General features: G+C 34.6%; 1 pseudogene; it reads left to right on the forward strand.

Annotated features, from left to right (window-relative positions):
- The first annotated feature begins 21,693 nt into the window (after positions 1-21,693).
- Positions 21,694-22,455, forward strand: LOC100445569 (28 kDa heat- and acid-stable phosphoprotein-like; annotated as a pseudogene).
- Positions 22,456-22,732: the final 277 nt, after the last annotated feature.

Genomic DNA, 22,732 nt, shown 5'->3' on the forward strand with positions numbered 1-22,732 from the left:
TCAGATCATTTAAGGTCTTCTCTACACTGTTTATTCTAGTTAGCCATTTGTCTAATCATTTTTCAAGTTTTTTAGCTTCCTTATGATGGGTTTGAACATCCTCCTTTAGCTTAGAGAAGTTTGTTATTACCAACCTTCTGAAGCCTGCTTCTGTCAACTTGTCCAAGTCATTCTTCGTCCAGCTTTGTTCCATTGCTGGTGAGGAGCTGCGATACTTTGGAGGAGATGAGGCACTCTGATTTTTAGAATTTTCAGCTTTTCTGATCTGGTTTCTCCCCATCTTTGTGGTTTTATCTACCTTTGGTCTTCGATGTTGGTGACCTACAGATGGGATTATGGTGTAGATGGACTTTTTGTTGATGTTGATGCTATTCCTTTCTGTTTATTAGTTTTCCTTTTAACAGTCAGGTCCCTCAGCTGCACGTCTGTTGGCGTTTACTGGAGTTCCACTCCAGACCCTGTTTGCCTGGGTATCACCAGCGGAGGCTGCAGTACAGCAAATATTGAAGAATAGCAAATATTGCTGCCTGATCCTTCTTCTGGAAGCTTTGTCCCAGAGGGGCAGCCACCTGTATGAGGTGTCTGTCGGCCTCTACTGGGAGGTGTCTCCCAGTTAGGCTACACGAGGGTCAGGGACCCACTTGAGGAGGCAGTCTGACCATTCTCAGAGCTCATTGTGCTGGGAGAACAACTGCTCTCTTCAGAGCTGTCAGACAGGGACGTTTAAGTCTGTAGAAGTTGTCTGCTGCCTTTTGTTCAGCTATGCCCTACACACAGAGGTGGAATCTAGAGGCACTAGGCCTTGTTGAGCTGCAGTGGGCTCCGCCCAGTTTGAACTTCCCAGCCACTTTGTTTACCTACTCAAGCCTCAGCGATTGTGTACCTCCCTCCCCCAGCCAGGCTGCTGCCCGGCAGATCGATCTCAGACTGCTGTACTAGCAGTAAGCAAGGCTCTATGGGCGAGTGGGCGAGACCCATCGAGCCAGGCACGGGAAAGAATCACCTTGTCTGCCGGTTGCTAAGACCTTGGGAAAAGTGCAGTATTTGGGCAAGAGTGTCCCATTTTTCCAGGTAGTCTGTCACGGCTTCCCTTAGCTAGGAAAGGGAAATCCCCTGACCCTTTGTGCTTCCCAGGTGAGGCAATGCCCTGCCCTGCTTCAGCTTGCCCTCCGAGATCTGCCCCCACTGTCCAACGAGTCCCAGTGAGATAAACCAGGTACCTCAGCTGGAAATGCAGAAATCACCCATCTTCTGTGTCGATCGTGCTGGGAGCTGCAGACCGGAGCTGTTCCTATTCAACCATCCTGGAACGCCCACCATTTGCTCTATTTTTTTATATTTAAAGTCCATCTTTTATAAGTAAAATGTTATTTGATCTTGAAAAATTTATTTTGAAAATGTTTTAATTTTGTTAGAGAATACAGTCCATTTATATTTATGTAAATATGATTTTGTAAAAAAAAAGCTTCCTTTTGCTAATTGCTTTATATAATTTCTTTTTAAATATCTCCTTTCATTTCATCTTATTCAATTTTATCCTTCCTATTAGATTTTAGGCTGTACTTCTTTTAACTTTTTACTGTTTAGTGTAAAGTTACATCACGCATGTTTACCTTATCCCAGTTACAATTATGCCACTTCACACAGAATGAGATACTACTTATTCTAGGATAAGTAGATGAGTAGATGAATAGAATGAATAAATTCTACTAAGTGCTTCCAGCACTTAGTAGAGCATTGGAACAATGCTCTCCCCTAGCATAGCCACATACAGTGTGTGAATATGTAAATTTAGTTTTCAATGATCAGTAATCCTTCAGAAGCTTTCAGTAGTGTTTGTATCTTTGTTTATAAACAGTGTTCACTTGATTATAGTCATACATAATGTCTCAAAGGATATCAGTCTGTAGGTATCTGCAAATATTATTGAATCACTCTGGCCATAGTTCCCTCCAGTATTGCATTATTTAAAAGAAAGTTTCAAATGCAGGCTGTATTCCTTTCTTCCTTTTGTGTCTGTGGTGTGAAAATATGATAGATATATGGGCTCAGGATCTGAATGAAAAAAAAGGCTAAATTTGAGGCAAAAGCTCCTGAAATTTTTACCGTATTGAGAATTTTGAAGAGTTGAGATGATATGTCAAGGGAACAAAATTTTGCTGATGGCTTCATAATAAAATTAACTTTAAACCTCTCTGCTTTTGAAAATACATCATATTTTGATTTTGGTTTTAATTTTATGTTAGAACATAACTATCAATTCTCTTGATAATAAAATATAATCAAAGAAGCAAAATAAAGAAAACAATTTGAATTGTTGTTATTAATCATAGCAGATAATATAAAATTAATTTATAGTTCTATACAGCATGTAAACAAATACAGTTGAATTGTTTTTCCCCTCTACTAACTATGTTCTGTGAAAGGAAGTCACTTTTTGCAGTGCATACTTAAGACGTGGAGAGTTATTTGGCACTTTTTAAATGGAAGAATGTCTATATAAGTTATTTAGAATTCTGAACAAAAAAAAATTGTCCATTTGCCCTATTTGTTCATTTGATCACTTATTTATATATTAGTATTCATAGATAATTATTTTATATTTTGGGTTACAGTTTGATACTACTTTATTTATTTGGTTGTGCAAATCTGGAATTGTTCTACCTTTGACCATTGGAGGCTCTTTCATTTGGTTCATGTGTTTCTTCGACAAACCTCATCATCTTTTTTTTATTACTTCCTCACATTCTGACATTATAGAATGCTCCAACATTATCTTGTATATTCTCTGCCCAGTTGTAGAATCAACTATTTCTCAGGGTTCTCATTCCCTTTTTAGAAGAATGGTATTAGAAACCAAGATGTGGATGCTAGCTATGCTCATTGCTTCTGTGGTGTCATTTTTGCTAAACCTTCTCCGCTGAAAGAAGAGGAAAATATGTGTGCATATATTAACCTGCATACATATATACATATCTGTAAACATTTTTATATGTGTTCATTTGTCCACATATTATTAAAAATGAGTTTATACTGATGCCTTTAGCTCTAATCCATTACCACATAAAACTATGTAGCTTTCTTTCCATGATTTATCCCAGTCTGAGAGTGAGAAACCCTGCTTTAACCTCTGCCACCCATTTATGTGTTTCATTTTTGTGCATATGTATAATGTTTTCTGAATTATTAGTCTGTACTCCCATGGTGGAGGGGAGGAAATTCCACCAAATATAGGGCTTATATACAGTTTCTTTTGTCTTAGGTCTTATAGACTTCAATCCCTTCCAAAGTTACTTGGGCCAGAATTTTCAACCCCCACACCCCACCCTAAGAACATTTCATGATGTTATTTGGCACACACTTTAAGGCAATTATTTTTTCATAGTCTGCATTCTGTCACAGAATTCCTCCACCTCTAAATATCTAGTTTTTGAGATTGCAGGCATTAATGTTCACTCTGTGCTATAAAGTTCTATGGGTTTTGACAAGTTCATAGTGTTATGTATCCACCATTACAGTAGCATACAGAATAAATTCAACACCCCTGCCCCACTCCCAAAATCCTAGGGACTTCACCTAGTCCATACATTACTACCCTCCACAAACCTCTGGCAATCATTGATTTTTTTTATGAATTCTATACTTCTGGCATTCCCAGAATATTCTCTAAGTGGAATCATATGGTATTAGGTTTTCCAGTCTGGCTTCTTTATTTCCTTTTTTTAAATTATTATTATACTTTTGAGACAGCATTTCACTCTGTCACCCAGGCTGGAGTGTAGCTGTGCAGTCACTGTTCACTGCAGCCTTTACTTCCTCAGCTCAAACTATCCTTCCCCTCTCAGCTTCTCCAGTATCTGGGACTAAAGGCCTGCGCCACCAAACCTGGCTAATTGTTGTAATATTTTTGGAGAGATGAGGTCTCGCTATGTTGCCCAGAGTCGTCTTGAACTCCTGGGTCCACCTGCCTCTGCCTCCCAAAGTGCTGGGATTACAGGCATGAGTCACTGCGCACACCTTGGCCTCTTTCATTCAGCAATATGCGTACATGATTCTTCCAGACTTTTACCTAATTTGATAACATATCTCTTTTTATTGCTAAGTAGTTGTCCAATGTACGAATGTACCATAGTTTATTTATCCTTTCATCTGTTGAAAGATATTTTATTTCTCTCCAAGTTTTTGATTATGACTTAATATTCTATACATATCCATGTGCAGGTTTTTGTGTTGGCATGTTTTTCAAAGTAATTTGGTAGAATCTAAAGTCACGAGTGCTATATTTTATGTTAAGACTATGTTTAGCTTTGTGGAAACTGCCAAATTGTCTTGCAAAGTGGTTTTACCATCTTGCATTTTTCACCAGCCATGAATAAAAGCTTCTGTTTCTCCAAATCCTCACCAATGACTGAGTAATAATTGCAAAGAATTTTCATATCTTCCTTGTACATCAGACCCCAGGGCCATACAAAATAATAATGTTTCATTCCAGAGTAGAACTGGGGATTCAAAGTGAGTGTGAAATTTAAGATTTAAGATTTTAATTGCAGGTATTGCTCAGTCACTGGTAAGAATGTAAAGCAACAGGAAATTTTAAGCATGGCTAGTGAGAATGCAAAATGGTAAAGCCACTTTGGAAGACAATTTGGCAGTTTCCACAAAGCTAAACATAGTTTACTATATGATTCAGCATTTGTGATCTTAGATCCTTACATATATGTGTGTGTGTGTATACACACAAACACATTGAGATATGCAAAGAGAAGTTTTGAAATATTTTGAGAAATATTTAGAATTTTGAATATAGCCTATATATGTATGTATGTGTATATATCTATCTATGTATAAATATATATACATATTTCTAGAAACAGATATCTGTCTATCCATCAGAAGAGGATTATTCTGTTCTGTTGTTTTTCATATAAAATGATTGAGTATTATTTTTCATTATGACATATAGCTATTTTGTTTAAAAAATACCTGTGTTTTTAAGATTGGTTTGTCATAACCTCCAATAATTTTTTCTGACCTATGCTTACAATATCAGAGGTATATTTCATATCTGTCAAAGACCTTAGAAACCTAATAGCATTTCAACTTCCACAATATTTAAAATTTTTCTCATAATATTTATTCAGTATTCTTTATGTGCATGTCTATATATGAATTTTATATAAAATTCTATAACATATATTATATTATAGAATAAATATATAAATTGTATATATTCCATATATTCTATTCTAGTATAGAATATAAATAGAATATAATATATAATATATAGACTATATATATAGAATGTACAGAATATTTATATATTCTCTCTCTATATTCTATTATGTAAATTCTATAATATAAAATACTATAAGACTTTTAGATTTATAAGGTTTAACTGCATGGCATTTTGGGTATTATTTTGCATAAGAATATATATTTATAATAACATAGGGAAATCAAATAGTTAAAGGAAATCCTAAAGTTGTAAACTTAGTGTTTAGTCAGCTGCTAGAAGTCCTTAAGGCAAGCAATGTAGAAATCACTGTGCATTACCTTCTTCTTCAAATCGGACAGATCCCCGATTTGAGCCACCTCTGAATTAAGGTGTGGTTAAATCTGGGAATGAGTGTGTGAGTGTGTGTGAGAGAGTGTGTGTGTGTATAGGTTGTGTATATATGCACACAAACACACAGTTTGTGTACATATTTAAACATATATGTACATATATGTGTAATATATATGCTTGTGTACATATATATGTAACTATTTCTTATCAAATGCTATTGAAAATGAGCAATAATTGATTTGAGAATTTTTTTTTTATAACTTAATGTAGCCTTACATAATGTCTGTGCCAAGTTTGATATTTCACAGTCAAAATCAAATGTACAAAATTAAAGAGAAAAACAAATAGCAATTACATAAGAAATGATTTAGCAGCTGTCAGCTTATACAAGAAATGGCAATGCACCAATTCCCTTGGCATCCATGAAGCTGTTACTACAGCTGTTGTTGCCTCTGTCTTTGCTGAGGTTAACAGCAATCATAAGACACTTTTTTGGTTCATTTATTCAGGCTGTTGATTAACACAGATTCAATGCCAGGACGGTGTTACAATCAACTGAACTGCCATCTAGACTTAACATTATCAAGGATGCACTTCTGCTAGTATTCATTTCAAAGTATCATTTAGAAAACTATATACTACTTCAAGGTAATTAATTATAAGACATGAGTGTGTGTGTGTGCATGTGTTTGTGTATGTGTTTACACGTGGTTTTCATAGCAGTAGGCAGTGCTACATTAAGTGTTAAGAGTCTCAAAGATTGTACTACCTGTCACCAAAGCCATATGCTCATTGGTGTCATTATTCTATGAATGTGTTGGGAAATATTGCATAAACACTGCATACATTTACATAAAATTGTCAGTTTTAAAAGCCTATTCATATCCATTATTTTGCTTGATAATTACTGCAATACAATCCAATGAAAACAGCAAGGTAGACACTATTATAACAATTTTAAAGGTGAGAAATTGAGGCTCTAGAGGTTAAGTGATTGTCCAGTGTGATGACTGGATTAGGCAGGAGTTGCCAAATATGCATGTCCATGGTAGGTCTTTTTTTTCTTGCTGTTTTTTTCCATAGAACCAGGCAAACACTATCTTCTAGGCTTGTGAAGCCATATTCCTAATAACATACCAAGAGAAGATATTGAAACATCTTATTTTCACCATGATTATTGCATTTTGGATAGGTAGCACTAAGATTAAAATTCAGGAAATTATAATAATCTTTAGGCCATATACTGGTTTCCCAGGGATACAAACTGCACTTCACATTTGAGCACTATTAATTACTTTGCCTAAAATAAATATCATAGCTATTTAGTGGATTCTTTTCAGGGAATAAAGTATATTTTTAATAGTTCATTTTGATCTCCATAACTGGTTTCATAGCTTTTTTGGTAGTTCTTTATCTCCCAGACATCATTTTTATAATTAAACTTCTTTTCAAATGTTGCCACTATCACGTTTCATCAAAAATCTGGGAGGACAGATAAAATTACACCTCTGAATTTGAGGATGTCCTGAGTAGTCAAAGAATAGTGATCATTGATGATAAAAAATGAATAACTCATGAGCTATAAGTTCATTAAAAATGAAATTCATTATCTTGCACATGAGCACATAAAGACACTTCCATAGTTATTCATCACAGGCTTATCATTACAACACAAAACAGGAAACTGAAATGTCATTCTTGAAAAAATAAATAAACACATTCCTGTGCTTATCAACATTTGTCATCCTGAAATCATAGTGTTGAATAAATACAGCGTGCTTGATAGTCTCACATACAGAAGACAATTATAGAACTGACAATTTCAAAACTAATGTTTGAATGAAACATAAGTTAGTATTAAGGTATAAAACCAAAGACACTAATTTCATGACAGTAGTTGCCTCTGGGGTGGAAGAAAGAGAGGATAAAACACTGGGGACTTCAATTTTCATCTGCCTTTGTGTCTTGAATAAACATTTAAGGACATAATCATGGTCATTATTATGTTCTTCAATTCTGGGTGCTTGATACATAAGCATTTATTTTGTTTAGTCATATAGTTTTTTAAAAGTAATATTTAGATCACATTTCTAGGAAATTTTCTTCCTACATTCTTCCTAATCATGTATTATGATAAATTCAAAGTTTCTCGAATTTTTAATGTAGGATTTTTTCTAGAAATTTATTTATAAAAAGAAATGTATTTATAAAATGAATACAAATTTTTCTTATAAATTAGTGAATCACTGAGATCTTCATAAAAATCATGTTCCTTAGTGTTATCTTATTTAATCCTGCATCAGGTTGGCATCTTTAGAGGACTTCAGAATTGTTTAGGCGATGTGATATAAAATTAAGCTCACTGAAAGACTACTATAACTTAAGTGATGTGTATTAAATCCGTCCTTTCTATTACTGAGTATATTGGTAAAGGTGTTTTTGGGATTAAATCTGCCTTCCACAAATTTTATTTACATAAATAGAATTACCATTCAACTTATTTTATGGAAGTATTTAAAAGTATATTAAAATATTTTAAGATATGCATATTATTTGCCTATAAAATAATAAAATCAATTGAACTTTTAAAATCATTCATATATTTGTCATACTTAAGCAACAAATTAGTTTATTTGTCAAATAACTTGTTTTAGAGAGATGTTATAAAATAATAAAATCAATTGAACTTTTAAAATCACTCATATATTTGTCATACTTACGCAACAAATTAGTTTATTTGTCAAATACCTTGTTTTAGAGAGATGACTTTTAGTATTAAAGCATTAAATGTGGCAACAAATTATTCTTACTCAAATATCTAGTAATACAATGTCTGAATTTACCATATCCTACATGTATAAAGGCTGCTTGAATCAGGTAGCATTGTGAACTTGTGTCAAGCCAGTGGTGAACTATAGAGCCTGATGTGGCTGGACTATAACAGCAAAAGGTATTTGATCTGTGAGATTACAAAGCGACTTTCAAGACCAGAGAGAGAGCAGAAAAGAAATAGGTACTCCTGTTATGGAAGAAGAAACTGTACCTGTCAGGGATTTAGCACAAAGAGTGGGTGGTGCTGAGTAGGGTGCAGAGGTCAAGACAGGGCAGGCAGTACCTACTCTCATTGCTCACCACGTGTGAGTTCAGGCAACATAAAAAACATTGGTAAGGGGATTACTTGAATGAAAGCAAAAATATATTTTTACTGGTAATTTGGGTTTATATTGTTTGAAATAGTGTAATGGTAGGGTTTTTCAAGTTTTATAAGAAAAATATGACCATTACTATATCATATTATCTTCATAAAAGATATGACACATTTAAAATCAGATAATTAGGGTAAAACATTATAATACACAAATTGGGTGTTTGAATTACCAATGTAAAGCAAACCTTTGAGTATATGGATAGTACTAGTGAACAGGATGAGTCAAAGATTAAAATCTGTATTTGTATACATGTCTTTTACCTTATTGGCACAGATGAATCCAGCAATAAGAACGTCTGCACTTGGAAAAACTTAGGCTTCAGATTCAGATATCAGCAAATGAAAGAATAAAAATATGAATTATAAGTAGTCTACTTAAATATTCCTCCAACTGGAAAGAATCCAATGCCATAAAAATAAGATTATTTCTTCTTTGCTGATAAGATTCATCTTTGGTTCTGCTTACACACATGTAAAATAAAGTGAAAATTTGAAGTAATTATTTGGTAATTTATGCCAGCAAATATTTTTGCCTAAAGAGAATGAATATGAGGATAGCTGGACCAGTTTTCCATTTCACCGTCATTGTTTTCAGATGATACAGAAACACATTACTATGGAGAATAAATTGGCAATCTCATGCTAATTTTAAATACACATTTTGGAGACTTTTTATCCTTTTATTGAAATTCAAGTATTAGTTTGTAAAATATCTAGGGAATTTATTTGTTCTTTGGGTATTTAGACATTCTGTTTTATTTTATGTGATGGAGAGATCATCAAAGAACCTGAAGTAGGTGTTATAACTTCATTTCTGTTATATTAAAAAAATCAAACAATATATTTAGCTTGAGAAACCAGCTGCAAAACTGTCTAGGAGGAAATAGCTTCCATTAACATGAAATAGTTAATGAAATTCTTTCATAAACTATTTATAGAGTAATGTATCAGTTCAAGGAACTGTTATGATAAAATTAAAAATCTAGGCTGTAGCTCACTACAGTGAATGTAAAGAAAAATCCATATTTAAAAAGAAAGTAGGATTCAAAAAGGTAACAAGTGCATTAAATGTGGATCTTCCACCTTCATGCTTAAACTATTTAATTTAGTTTAATTAAACATTCTATTTCTATTCTTATTTATTCTAGTTCTAAAAGTAGTATATTTTTAATAAAGTAAGTTTGTAGTTAGATTTCGTAAGTGCTTGTAGCACTTTCACTCAATGTAAACCAGCCTAACAGCAGCATATGTGGTCACAGCTAAGCATGGAATAGTTCCAGCCTATTGCTACGTTACAGTTGCAGTGCATTCTGCAATTTCAGCATCGTTGCTAAGGAAAATTATACTGATGCACAAGGCACATTCTGAAAATTTGTTTTCTGTTGATTTTTAAAAAATTAATCTGAAATATTGAGCACTTTGCAACCAATTTTTAATGCTATGATGCCAAATTTTAATCTACTGTTATTTTAAAGGAGACTTAAAAAGTTATGTCGATCAAACATTTGCAACTTGTTTGGATCTTGATATAGAAGAAAAAACATGTCTTGAAAAATTGCTGAAAGTTGGAATGTTGATGTGATACTACATGTGATTAAGGCCTTGTTATTAATATTGTCAGTTTTGATAACGTTACTGTAGGGAAGAGAGTTTGAGAGACAGATCTAATCCATTAGAGATACACATTTACACATCCCAAATCATTGTTGATAAAAAGCTGACATTTGGGGTTTGCTTTAGAACGTTCTAGTGAAGGGAATAAAGTGTGCAGGTGTAGAGTTGAAAGAAAATGCCCAAATTTTGATAATAATTGCACAAGGTAATGAGTACACAAAAGGAGGTGAGTGTAGGTTTGTGTCACTATTGCCTCTACTTTATAGACTAGAAATTTTTCTAAATGCTTTTCATATTTAAATTATAATTCTTACAGCAAGGCCAGACACAGTGGCTCATGCTTGTAATCCCAGCACTTTGAGAGGCTGAGGTGGGAGGAGCGTTGGATGCCAGAGTTTGAAACCAACCCCAGGCAACAAAATGAGTTTATGCCTCTATAAAAGAGAAAAAGTAAACTAGCCGGGCATAGTGGCACAGACCTGTATCCCAGCTTTGGGAGGCTGAGGCAGGAAGATCTCTTGAGTCCAGGGGTTTGAGGTTACAGTGAGATGATCCATGCTGTCCCCAAAATAATAATTAATAATAATAGTAATCCTCACAGCAACCCTATGAGTACTATTATTTTCTCCACTTTACAGATTCAGAATGTGAGGCCCAGAAAAATTAAATAGTTTCTCACATATATCTCTGCAGATTTTAACAAACAGATTGAAGCCACAGACAGGAAATAGGTTCTTCTAAAAGCCTCAGACTGGAAATAGGTTTATCTAAAGGTTTCACTTCCTGAAAAGCATGTTTAATGATCCTACTCTTTAAGGGAAGAGATCCAGAGAGACATGGGTGCTACCAATTTCTTCTTTCTTTTTGTTCTGTTCTTAAAATTACTCTATTGTGTTTTTATTGCCAGAAAACTAGGCTTGGGAGATTTTATTTTATTAGGAGCATGCTTGAAGTCTTGGAGGTAAAACAAGAATGTTTTTGAGGAAAATCAGAATTATCAACCAGAAAGATGACAGTGAGGGACGGTTAAAGTCACATATAAGGGTTAGAGGCCCTTTCCTTCTTCACCCTTGTAGTACTACGACTGCGCTTGTCAGAAAATCTTATTAAAGAAGTTTGTATCCACCTATTTTTTCATGAAAAACTGAGATAAGACAATAAATATTCAACGTGTGCATTGAAAAAGTGCATTTAATAGTCATATGAGCATAGGGATGAATTACTTATACTTTACATACTTAATATGTAATATACTATGAGACTTCAGTTTTATAGGACAAGAGGAATTTTTGTTAGTAAATTGTTTTCATTTATAATAAATGAATAATCTTTGTACTCTTAGTATTTTTTCATAATTATTATGGCAAACAAAAGATATAGCATCTTGGCCTACTATGTATCTGCAGCAATGTTACATAAACTCTGTGATTATAATTTTCATTATCCACTAAATTTAAAGAATTATAATATCTTTGTCTACTTCTCAAAATTGCACTGATAATATTGACATGAAAGTGTTCTGAGAGTTATTCTTTCAGTAGCTAAAACTCTTATGCTCCTTAAGTAAATAGTTACTGTTTTTGTTATTTATCACGAGTTGTAATTCACTGTACAGTGAGTTATCACGGCTGTCAATATAGCACAAACCAGACTCCTCCTCGTAATTTTCTGGCAAGACATTTTGTGAAACCTCTTCTTCACTTTAGTTGGAAGCTGTGTATCTTATTACCATGCATCCCATCCACCCCGTGCGACATGTGCATGACATAGAGAAAAATATGCATCCCATGTAGAAGAAGAGAATGCCTTTGATATTTACATAGGGACATTGAGGGAGAAGATTCTATTTTCCATGTGCAAAAAAAATGTGTCAGAATAAAACCAAGGAAGAATGTGTAGCACCAAAACATGGTCAGTTTCTAGCACCGCAGTCTGAGACAAAAAGTACAATTGCACCTAATAGCAGTTTTATTCCTTAACTGAGAGGCTCAATACATTTTCTGGTTAGTTGGAATTGGGCTTCACAGTTTTTATTTTTAAAAAATAATTCTAATATCCTCTTCCACCTTGAATCATGCAAACAGCAAGTCTGAATGTGCTTGACCAGATCATTTATTAATGTTGCCAATTGCTAGAAGGAAAAGTTAAAAATAAGCGCAGTACTCCAAAGAATACTATGCAGCCATAAAAAAAAAATCATGTTCTTTGCAGCAACATGAATGCAGCTAGAGGCCATGATCCTAAGCAAATTAATGAAGGGACAGCAAACCAAATACCATATGTTCTTGGTTATAAGCAGGAACTAAACCTTAGGCACACAGGGACATAAACACAGAAAAAATAGACAATGAGGACTTCTTGAGGTGGGAGTGCAGGAAGAAGGTGTGCGTTGAGAAACTACCTATAGGATACTATGCTCACTACCTGGGTGATGAGATCATTTGTACACCAAACCTCAGTGACACACAATTTACCCATGTAACAAACCTGTATACGTACCCCCTGAACCTAACATAAAAATAAAAATAAAAATTAAGCGTTACTAAAATAATTTTTGATATTAAAAATTTTTAAGTATTAGATCTGCTTATACAGTCTTTCATGTAATTTTATATTAATATTCCTTGAAAATGTGGGTGATTCACTGCAGCTAGTTTATTTATAAACACAATATGCACTATGACTAACGTAAAGAGAGTGAAGGGTGTTTCTTATTATAGAGGAAGGATGCTCAAATATATGATATTCTCATCTGTAAATGAGTATATAAACAAGACTTGCAGAAACCATCGTGAAAAAAAAAAATATACTATTCACCTGCTGACTTCTTCCTGTATAAAAGGTTATTTGATAAAGCCTTTTACTTTTATCCATAATGCCAAGTATAAGCAAACAACTCAAAGAAAAGTATATTGAGACAGGATTCTGGATTGTTAGGTTTAAGACATAAACACACACATGCACATGCACACACACAAATATCTGACGTGATTGAAAACACTTTGATGTCAGATTCTAAAATCATTAGCATTCTCTTCAACATTCTTAGATTATGTAAGCACAAATTGTTTGCATCTTTAAAAAATTACACCTAATTCTTTAAAACAATCATTCAACAGCTTATACAAATTATGGAATACATTATTTCATCTACTGAATTTTTGAGCATTCAAGAGTTCCACTGTAAATTAATGAAATGAGGAACAACTATGTTTCAATCTGAGTATACAAAGTCTAAAAACCCTGGTCCTCACTTTCAAGATGCTCATATCAGTGATAACAAACTAGTAATATTTAATGATAGATTTGAAAGCCTAGACAAGGGGAAGGAGCTAAGTATTATTAAATGTTGAAGTAAATAAATGTAATGATACTTTTAAATAAAACAGAGTTGAGAGGTTGATTTCTTTGTAAACATGTTTCTGTTGCATTCTCATCCTTCAAACACTGCTACTGTTTAAGTTTTGTACCACTATGATCCTGTAAGCTAATATTGTAATATTCTGGTTTCTTTTCACTTTGAAAAACAAAAATAGCCTACTAAATTTTTAAAAACCTATTGTCCTTAGCTATGCTTATGCTAAAAGTTTAACATAACTGAAAAGAAAAACAGACAATTATTTCTCACTAGATCATCAGGGTGTTTTTTTTTTTTCTAATTAAAAAATTACATTTTGACAAATTTCATTTTGTTTTATCATTTATTCTTAGAACATTGTTTATAATACTGTTTTTCCAAAGTTCCACAGCAAATATATTGACTATACAAGCTAGACCCTATTGTGGGAGGATGTGGTCATGAGTATGTTTAAAGTTCTATTCTCATGCATATTTCTGAATATTTTTAAACCAAAAAAATTCTAAAGTAGTTTGTTAGTACCTAATGTTCTATCTTTTTTTCATATACTGTTTCACTTCATTACTCTTAGTAGAACTAATTCTGTCCTTTTTGCATCAGCCAATAATAATTGATTACTAAGATTTTATTTCACTGCATTAAGGGCTATCAAGGAAAGATAGACCATAGATGAGATATGGGAAGTGTTTTTAATAATTGGTACAATATTACAAGTAAACAAATTTTTGCTCACTAATGTCATGTAAGCTTTGTCTCTTCACAGGAAATATTCAAGATCTGTAACACTGATTTTTATTTCAGCCACTTATTTTTATAGTAAATATTTTATCCAAGTACATCATGTGCCTAGAAAAGTACACCAATAAAAAGTAGGTTGTTTGATAAGTTTTTCACTAAAAGAATTCAGTGGTGTAACTGGCAAGAGGAACAAGAAACAGAACTTCTCCAGAAACTGCACGCTCTCTCCTTCCCTCTTCTCGATACTGCTCTCCCCAAGCCTTACCAGTATTCTGATTTGTAGCCTCATAATTAGTTTTTTAATATTATGCAAATGATATCATCCAATATATATGTACTTTTTGAATTGACTTGTCTCATTTAACACTATGCAGGTGAGAGTCATCCATATGGTTGTATGTAATTGTAGTTTATCCATTTTCATTGCGGTAAAGTATTATTTTGTTGTATAAATGTCATACAATTTATGTATCAATGTATTTTTGATAACATTTGTATTGGTTTCCTTTTGGGCAAGTATAAGTAGTGTCACTTTTAATATCCCTGTATATAACATTTTGAGATCATATGTACATATTTACATGAGAACATAACTGGGAGTAAAATTATTGAGTTATAGTATATGTATACATTCCTTTTAACATATTCTGCCTATCAGTTTTACATTTCTATCAGCTACATATGTAACATATTCTGCCTATCAGTTTTACATTTCTATCAGCTACATATGAGAATTTAAGTTGCTCCATATCCTTGCCAATACTTCTTATTTTCCTCATTTTCATTTTAGCAATCCTAACAGCTGTGTAATAGTAGAATATTATAGATTTCTCTCTCTCAGCTTTATTGAGGTGTAATTCCAAATAAAAATTGTATCTCATATTGGCCAACATGGTAAAACACCATCTCTACTAAAAATACAAAAAATTAACTGGGCATGGTAGTGCGTGCCTGTAGTCCCAGCTACTCAGGAGGCTGAGGCAGGAGAATCGCTTGAACCCAGGAGGCGGAGGTTGCAGTGAGCTGAGATCGCACCATTGCACTCCAGCCTGGCAACAAAGCAAGACTCCGTCTCAAAAAAATAAAAATTATATCTATTTAAGGTGTACAACACGATGTTTTCATATATGTATGCATTGCTAAATGATTACCACAATCAGGCTAATTAAAATATCCACCATCTTACATTGGTATCAATTTTGGGGGAAAGATGAAAACATTTAATACCTACTCTTGCAAATTTCAAGTATACGTTACAGTATTATTCACTATAGTCACCTTGCTGTACATTAGATTTGTAGGATGTTATAGTTTTGATTTGTATTTTTATGACTAATAAAATAATCACATTTTCTGTGTTCATTGGCCATTTGGATATTACATTTTATAAAAGGCCTATCCAATTCATTTTCTCATATATCTATGGGATTGCCTGGCTTTCTCTATTGATTTGTAAGATTACATATGTATAATTAGGAGTCACCTTTGAAATTTAATATGGATAAAGGGATGATCAAGGAGTGGGTACTTCCTTCCCAGTCCAGTAAAGATTCTTAACCTATTTTATTGCACTTGGTAGTAGAAATGGAAGATTGAGCAGAGAAATCCTAAGTATAAAGGTACCCTAAATCAAACCAAAGAGGATGAGTCTTTCATTGAAACTATACAGATTTTAACTATGTTTTTCCTTTCACTGAAGTACAAATTTGTCCTAGAAATCTATATTTTGGTCAATATTATACTTTTTAATTATATTATTTAGGTATCTTGGTTGCAAATAACAGACTCCAGTTCTGGCTAATGTATCACTCTACCTCCAGCCACTCCAAGATACTGTGAAGACATATGCTAACTCATAGGCTTATAGGCAAAATTGGCCTAAGTCTCTGAAGGACAGGCATTTTGTAGCTACAGGGATCTAGAAATTAGAAGCTAATGAACAGATTAATCAGGGAGAAAATAGCTTTTATTTTTTTTGTCGTATCCCTCAGGATTCCATTTTCTGCCAGAGAGAATTCAAGTATTTTGTATTAGATTGAATGCTGATATTTGGCCAGAGGAGAAAAGGGTACCTTGACTAAACACATTTTCATGCAAATGTTATTAGGCAGTTTCCACCAGCCAAGATGTGTTGTTGATACCAGAAAAAGGTTTGAGGGAGTAGCATGCAATGCCTGTAAAACAAAATGACATGTAATCACTATGCTGTTTTAAGTGGTTGTTGAAAGAACAGAAATTGACATCTTGCTAAAGGTTAATATTTTATACTAATTCCTTAGTCAAACTGAATTACAATAACCTATTTTAGGAAAAAGAGATTAAATAAGATAAACTGTATTATATAGAAAAGATGAGTGACTAAAGTTGGGCAAAAGAGATATTACACTTATAATCCTGTGACACTTAATGCGATACCATAATCAGCAAAATTCTAGGGTATGTTCAGATAAATATTAATAAATACTTTTGATAAAATTAATCTTGGTACAAGTTCAAATGTAAGATTTACCTCTAAATATAAAATCAATACTAAAATATTTTCACTTAAATGCTTCTGTAAAAAAACATTACAACTCTCTTAATGCAACTTACATATGGTGGATAACAAAAGATTAGAAATCACTCAGCAGCATATGTGTTTTCCTCTAAGCTGTTACTAATCATTTAGAGCTTAAACACTAATATTTTAATGTTGCTGCCTTTTTACTAGATTATAATGTTTGCTATACTAGAGAGCTGGAAGTACTAGAGAGGGAGAGTTTATTTCCAGAGGGTGATATTATTTTAATGGTTATATCAGGAAACATCTTCACATCTCAACAAAGTGACAAGGTTTCCTGGTTATAAATAAATGTTTTCCCAAAATGACCAGAGCAAAAGCATAATTTAAAATACATCAAAAAAGCCGCCCCTCCCCCCACCGTAAAAAAAAAAGGCAGGGTCATGCATCATATATTCTAAAATGGAATGGACAGGGAAGAAAAAAAGAAAATCAAAATGAGAAAAGAAGGGAGGGAAAAAGGGGATAGGATGATAAAAGAAATAAGGAGAAAAGACTCAATACAGAAGGCCGGACAGAGGCTAAGCAAAAAGAAAATGATCAGTGTCAGTACACAGTAAAGAAACCCTAGAGCTGGCCAAGTCCTGATGCTAACAGCATGACACTGAGATACCTGCAATGGGAGTCCATAAGCCACAGCAAAGCACAAAAGAACAAGATAAGAGGGCCACCAATTCAGCAAGCACGATCGGGGTGATGTACTGGGACATACAGGAAAAAGACAACAAAGAGACTGAAAATGACACAAGGGTTTAGCTAACTCTGGTGACTGAACTCTTGCCAAAACCTGTGAGAAATCAGACTAGCCATCTCAAAAAAAAAAAGAAAAGGTAGTTTTTATATAACCAACTTAGAGATACAACTGTGTAAATGTGTGTTTTTAAATTGTCTGCTTTATATTTAATTTAAATGCATACTCGACTTCAGTTATCCTAATTTTTGGTGATTGTTGATAAAGTTTATAGAGAACAAATACATAAACTTCACAGTGGCTCACTATTTATTGGCAACTCCAAAATACCTTTTGTATTATAATCCAGATTTGTTATATTAGTTAACAAAGTGATAAATAAGTTCAAGTCCAAAGGATGTAATTTCATAAAATTAATCATTAAATTTATGAATATTTATTTAAGTATTCAATTATGCTTATTGCTCTTTCCTAAAACTTGTGAAAAAAGTGCTTATATAAATGATAAGAAGGAGACATCATGTAGACAATAGAATTAAGGATTATAAAAAAAGGAAATCATTAAGTATGCTGTATCAGAGAAATTCTAGGCTTGGTAGTATGTGTTGTTCTTGGATGATGTGTTCCATTGTTGGTAAAAAGCTGAAAACTGAAAAACATATAGAATGATGAAAATAATTGTTAAAAATCCTGTTTATAATTTAAGAAGTACATGTGATTGTTGTTGTTGTTTTAGTCCTCTGGAAAGAGAACTACATTGTCCAATATATACCCCTTGTTCTAATTATTACCTTTTAATATTGGTATGAGATCTGAGACTTTTAACACCATATTTATATGCAATCAATTACATAAAATTAAGAATCAATTTTTATTTATTCTCAACTTTTTCCATTTTACTAAAATTCTCATTTTAAAATTTTAAACATATATGAGTTATGTTAATTTCTAGAAATTCTTGTCAATTGTCTCGCCACTGAACTGATAACCAGATTGTTCTCTAGATCAAGCTGACTATGCCTTTTCCTATAGATCTGGTTATAGGACAACTGTACACAGGCAGACAGCTTTAGGGATTAGAGTAGAATATCTCATCTTTAATAACACTAAACCTCATAAGTATTTGCTTTTATTGCTGGCTCTGTTTTAATATTTTGATTGCATATCACCAAATAAAAATTGCTTTTGAGCAAAATGCTTAGAAGTATGATACTAGTTTGTGTTCACTTTGAAAACAAAAACAAATATGATATAAAACAGAAATAGAGACTCATTTTTAAGAGTATCCAATTTTAAGCTCAAATTTAGTCTCTTCTAATTTCACATACACACAAATACCTGCAATTGTGAAAAAAGGTACATTTTCAAGATACCATAGAACAGAGAATAAAGACATCCAATAAACATAATGTGGTAAAAATATATCAGCTTATGAACTATGGAGTTGGGTTAAGAAAATATGTTAGTGAAATCATTACTAGGATTAGTTTATGACTGTCCATTATTCTTCCAAGAATTCAGAAAGAAATGTGTTATATTGTCTAAAGTTTTTTCACTTTCCTAGATAAATAAGTTTCTTACTAATCAGAAAATTGGACATTTATAATTCTGTTGTACATAGACAGTTGTATAGGGTAACAAGAGCAGTGTTTCCTAAAATCAAACCATGTAAGTGTATATATATGAAAGTTAGAAGAGACTACAGGAAAAAGAAGAGAGAGCTAAAAACAGCAATGTGCATTGGGTATTAACATATTTCTGCTACTCTCTCTCTCATTTCAGAGTATTAAGAAATAGGAAGCACAACTGTACACAGGCAGACAACTTTAAAGTTTAAAGTAGAATATCTCATCTTTAATAACACTAAACCTATAGGTATTTGTTTTTGTTGCTATCTCTGTTTTAAAGTAGAAATATTTCCCACCTTGAGACAACAAAGATAACCTAGAAAAATATCAGTAGAAATGAGATCATGATGGAAATCATGTCAATCACTTTGCTCTACAGCTGGAAACCTACAAAAGGTGAAGCCCACTGTCATTGGTAAACAGTAAGTGAGTCAAAGACTACTCATTCGGTCCATTTCTTGAAAATCCTAATTTAAAATAGACCTCAATCTTTTTAAGACTAAAGATGAAAAATGACCCCTGAGGCAAATATTATAATATAGGTTTTAAGATTATCATGTCCAAAAATCAAAAAGAGCATATCAGCAAAAAATGTTCATGGGATTTAGAATAAACTTTTACAAAACTGTTCAGCATCCTCAAGTTAATTTCCCTGCAGGAACATCAAATTAAACAACTATCCATATGAGAAATCACCTTCAGAAGAATTAAAAAATCAGATGAGAGATCATAGTAGGTAGTTTTAGTACAACAAGAAAAGACACACTGAAGAGAGTAGGAAGGGCAGTTTCACATTGCCTACACCACACTGCTCCAACCCCTGGCAGGGCAATGGGGAGAGAAAACCTGTGTGCTTGTGGGAGGGAGAAGGAAGTGAACATAGGACTTTACACTGTAACTCAGTGCTGGCTCCGTCGTAGTGGAACACAGCACTGGGTAGAATTCTGTGGTCCTTGATTTCAGGCTGGTGCCCATGAAGGAAACACTTAAATCTGCTCAAAGCTAGAGGGGAATCTCCCTCTTCTGCTGGAGGAAATTGAGTACCTGCCTACTTCACTACCAACTGAATAAAGTGGCTTCCAGTCCCAAATAATTTTTTAATTTTTTTTTATTTCAATAGGTTTTTCGGGAACAGGTAGTATTTGGTTAAATGATTAAGTTCTTTAGTGATAATTTCTGAGATTTTGGTGCAAATAAATTTTAGTGGCAGACATCCTGTAGTGACTGACCATGGTTCTTGGTCAAATCTCAGTGTTGCTCTGGTCTAGGAGGTTGTGAGCTCAGGGTGTAATTCAGTGTAACACCAGGTTCACTGGCCACAGGAGTACCTGCATCACCCCTCCTCCATCTCCATGCAGTGCATCATGGAGAGAGACGCCATTTGGGGGAAGAAGAGAGACATCCACAGGGAACTTTACCTTAAAACCTAGTACCAGCACCACAATAGTAAGGCAGCCCTGGAAAGAGTCCCTAAACCCTTAATTTCAGTCTCTTGCCCCTGAAGAGGGCTTTTAAACCTATCCTGGGCCAGAAGGGAATGCATTACTGAGTGGATTCACCAATAGCTGACTACCGTGGCCTCAGGAATTGAATAAATAGTGGTCACAGTCTTTGGACTATCCCTGGGACTTTATTGGTCTGGGAGGCCATGGGCTTGTGGTGTGGTGCCAGCAGTGGTCACAGGAGTGCCCATATCATTCCTCCCTCAACTCCAGGCATCTCAGAACATCATGAGACTCCATTTGCTTAGAGAACAAAGAGGCAAGTGAGCAAGCCACTTTACTTGGGATCCCAGGAAATTCTCCCTAATCTTCACCAAGCCCATCAGGGCTGAGTATGTAGGAATCTGCACTTAGCATGCCCTTTGGTGTGGAAACAGTTGCAGCAACAACAGGCTTATGAAACTCAACAATTAGTCCCTTTGAACTCTTGGAAAGTCCTTTGGAAAAGGACAAATACAAATAAGGTAAGATGTGAAGGCTAGATTAATATCTAATTCTTCAATGCCCCAACAGTAACAAACGTTCGCGAACATTAATAAAATTCTGGAAAATATAACCTCACCAAATGAACTAAATAAGACACCATAATCAGCCTTGTAGGGATGAAGATATGTAACCTCTCTGACAGGGAATTAAAATTCATTGTTTTGAGAAAGTTCAATGAACTTCAGGAAAACATACAAATATACACACGTAAACAATTTGTTAATTTATTGTAAAAATTTAACAAAAAGATTGAAATAATTTTAAAATGTCAAATGGAAATCCTGTAGCTAAAAAATACAATTGACAAAGTGAAAATTGAATCAACATGTCACAACAGCAGAAATGATCAAACAAAAAAAAATAATTGGTAAGCTCAAAGATAGGCTATTTAACATACAAAGTCAAGGCCGCAGCCGCGGAGCCGCGACGCCTAAAGGAGGCCACAAAGGCCAGGTGAGGCAGTATACGAGCCCTGAGGAGATTGAAGCGCAGCTGCATGCTGAGAAGCAGAAGGCCAGGGAAGAAGAGGACAAAAAGAAGGTGGAGATGGGGCTGCAGGTGACCCCAAAAAGGAGAAGAAATCTCTAGACTCAGATGAGAGTGAGGATGAAGAAGATGACTACCAGCAAAAGCGCAAAGGTGTCGAAGGGCTCAGAGATATCGAGAACCCTAACCGGGTGGCACAGACAACCAAAAAGGTCACACAACTGGATCTGGACGGGCCAACAGAGCTTTCGAGGAGAGAAGGAGAAGAGATTGAGAAGCAGAAAGCAAAACAGCGTTACATGAAAATGCACTTGGCCGGGAAGGCAGAGCAAGCCAAGGCCGACCTGGCCCAACTGGCCATCATCTGGAAACAGCGGGAGGAGGCTGCCCGGAAGAAGGAAGAGGAAAGGAAAGCAAAAGACTATGCCACATTGTCAGGAAAACGAATGCAGTCGCTCTCCCTGAATAAGTAACTGCAACCCGTGGGAGGAGATGCCGGGGACCTGGGCCACGCTGCCAGGACCTCTGCTGTGTCTCGCCCACCATGTGCCCTGGCGCCGCTGCAACAGCCCCTCACGGCCAGGAGCCCCCCCATGGCCTGGGGCCTCCTCTTCATCTTGGCACATAAATTGTTTGGGGGATGTGGTGGGGCGCTGGGGCAGGGGCACCTGCTATCTTTGAGACAGAAAGATTCAGGACAGCATTTCATATGTAACCATTTGAATGTTTTTGCTGTTTTTAGAATTCAGAGCCCTTGCTGGGGGGTACCTGGGAGATGGGGTAAGAAGAGCTTTCATTTGTCTGATAGGTAGCACTTAAGGGGGTGGTTGTCCCAGGAGGCAGCTGCTGACGGGTTTGCTACACCCAGCCCCGGACTGTGTTGCCTGGGTGCTCA

This window comes from Pongo abelii, chromosome 4 (genome assembly GCF_028885655.2).
Source record: "Pongo abelii isolate AG06213 chromosome 4, NHGRI_mPonAbe1-v2.0_pri, whole genome shotgun sequence".
NCBI lineage: Eukaryota > Metazoa > Chordata > Mammalia > Primates > Hominidae > Pongo > Pongo abelii.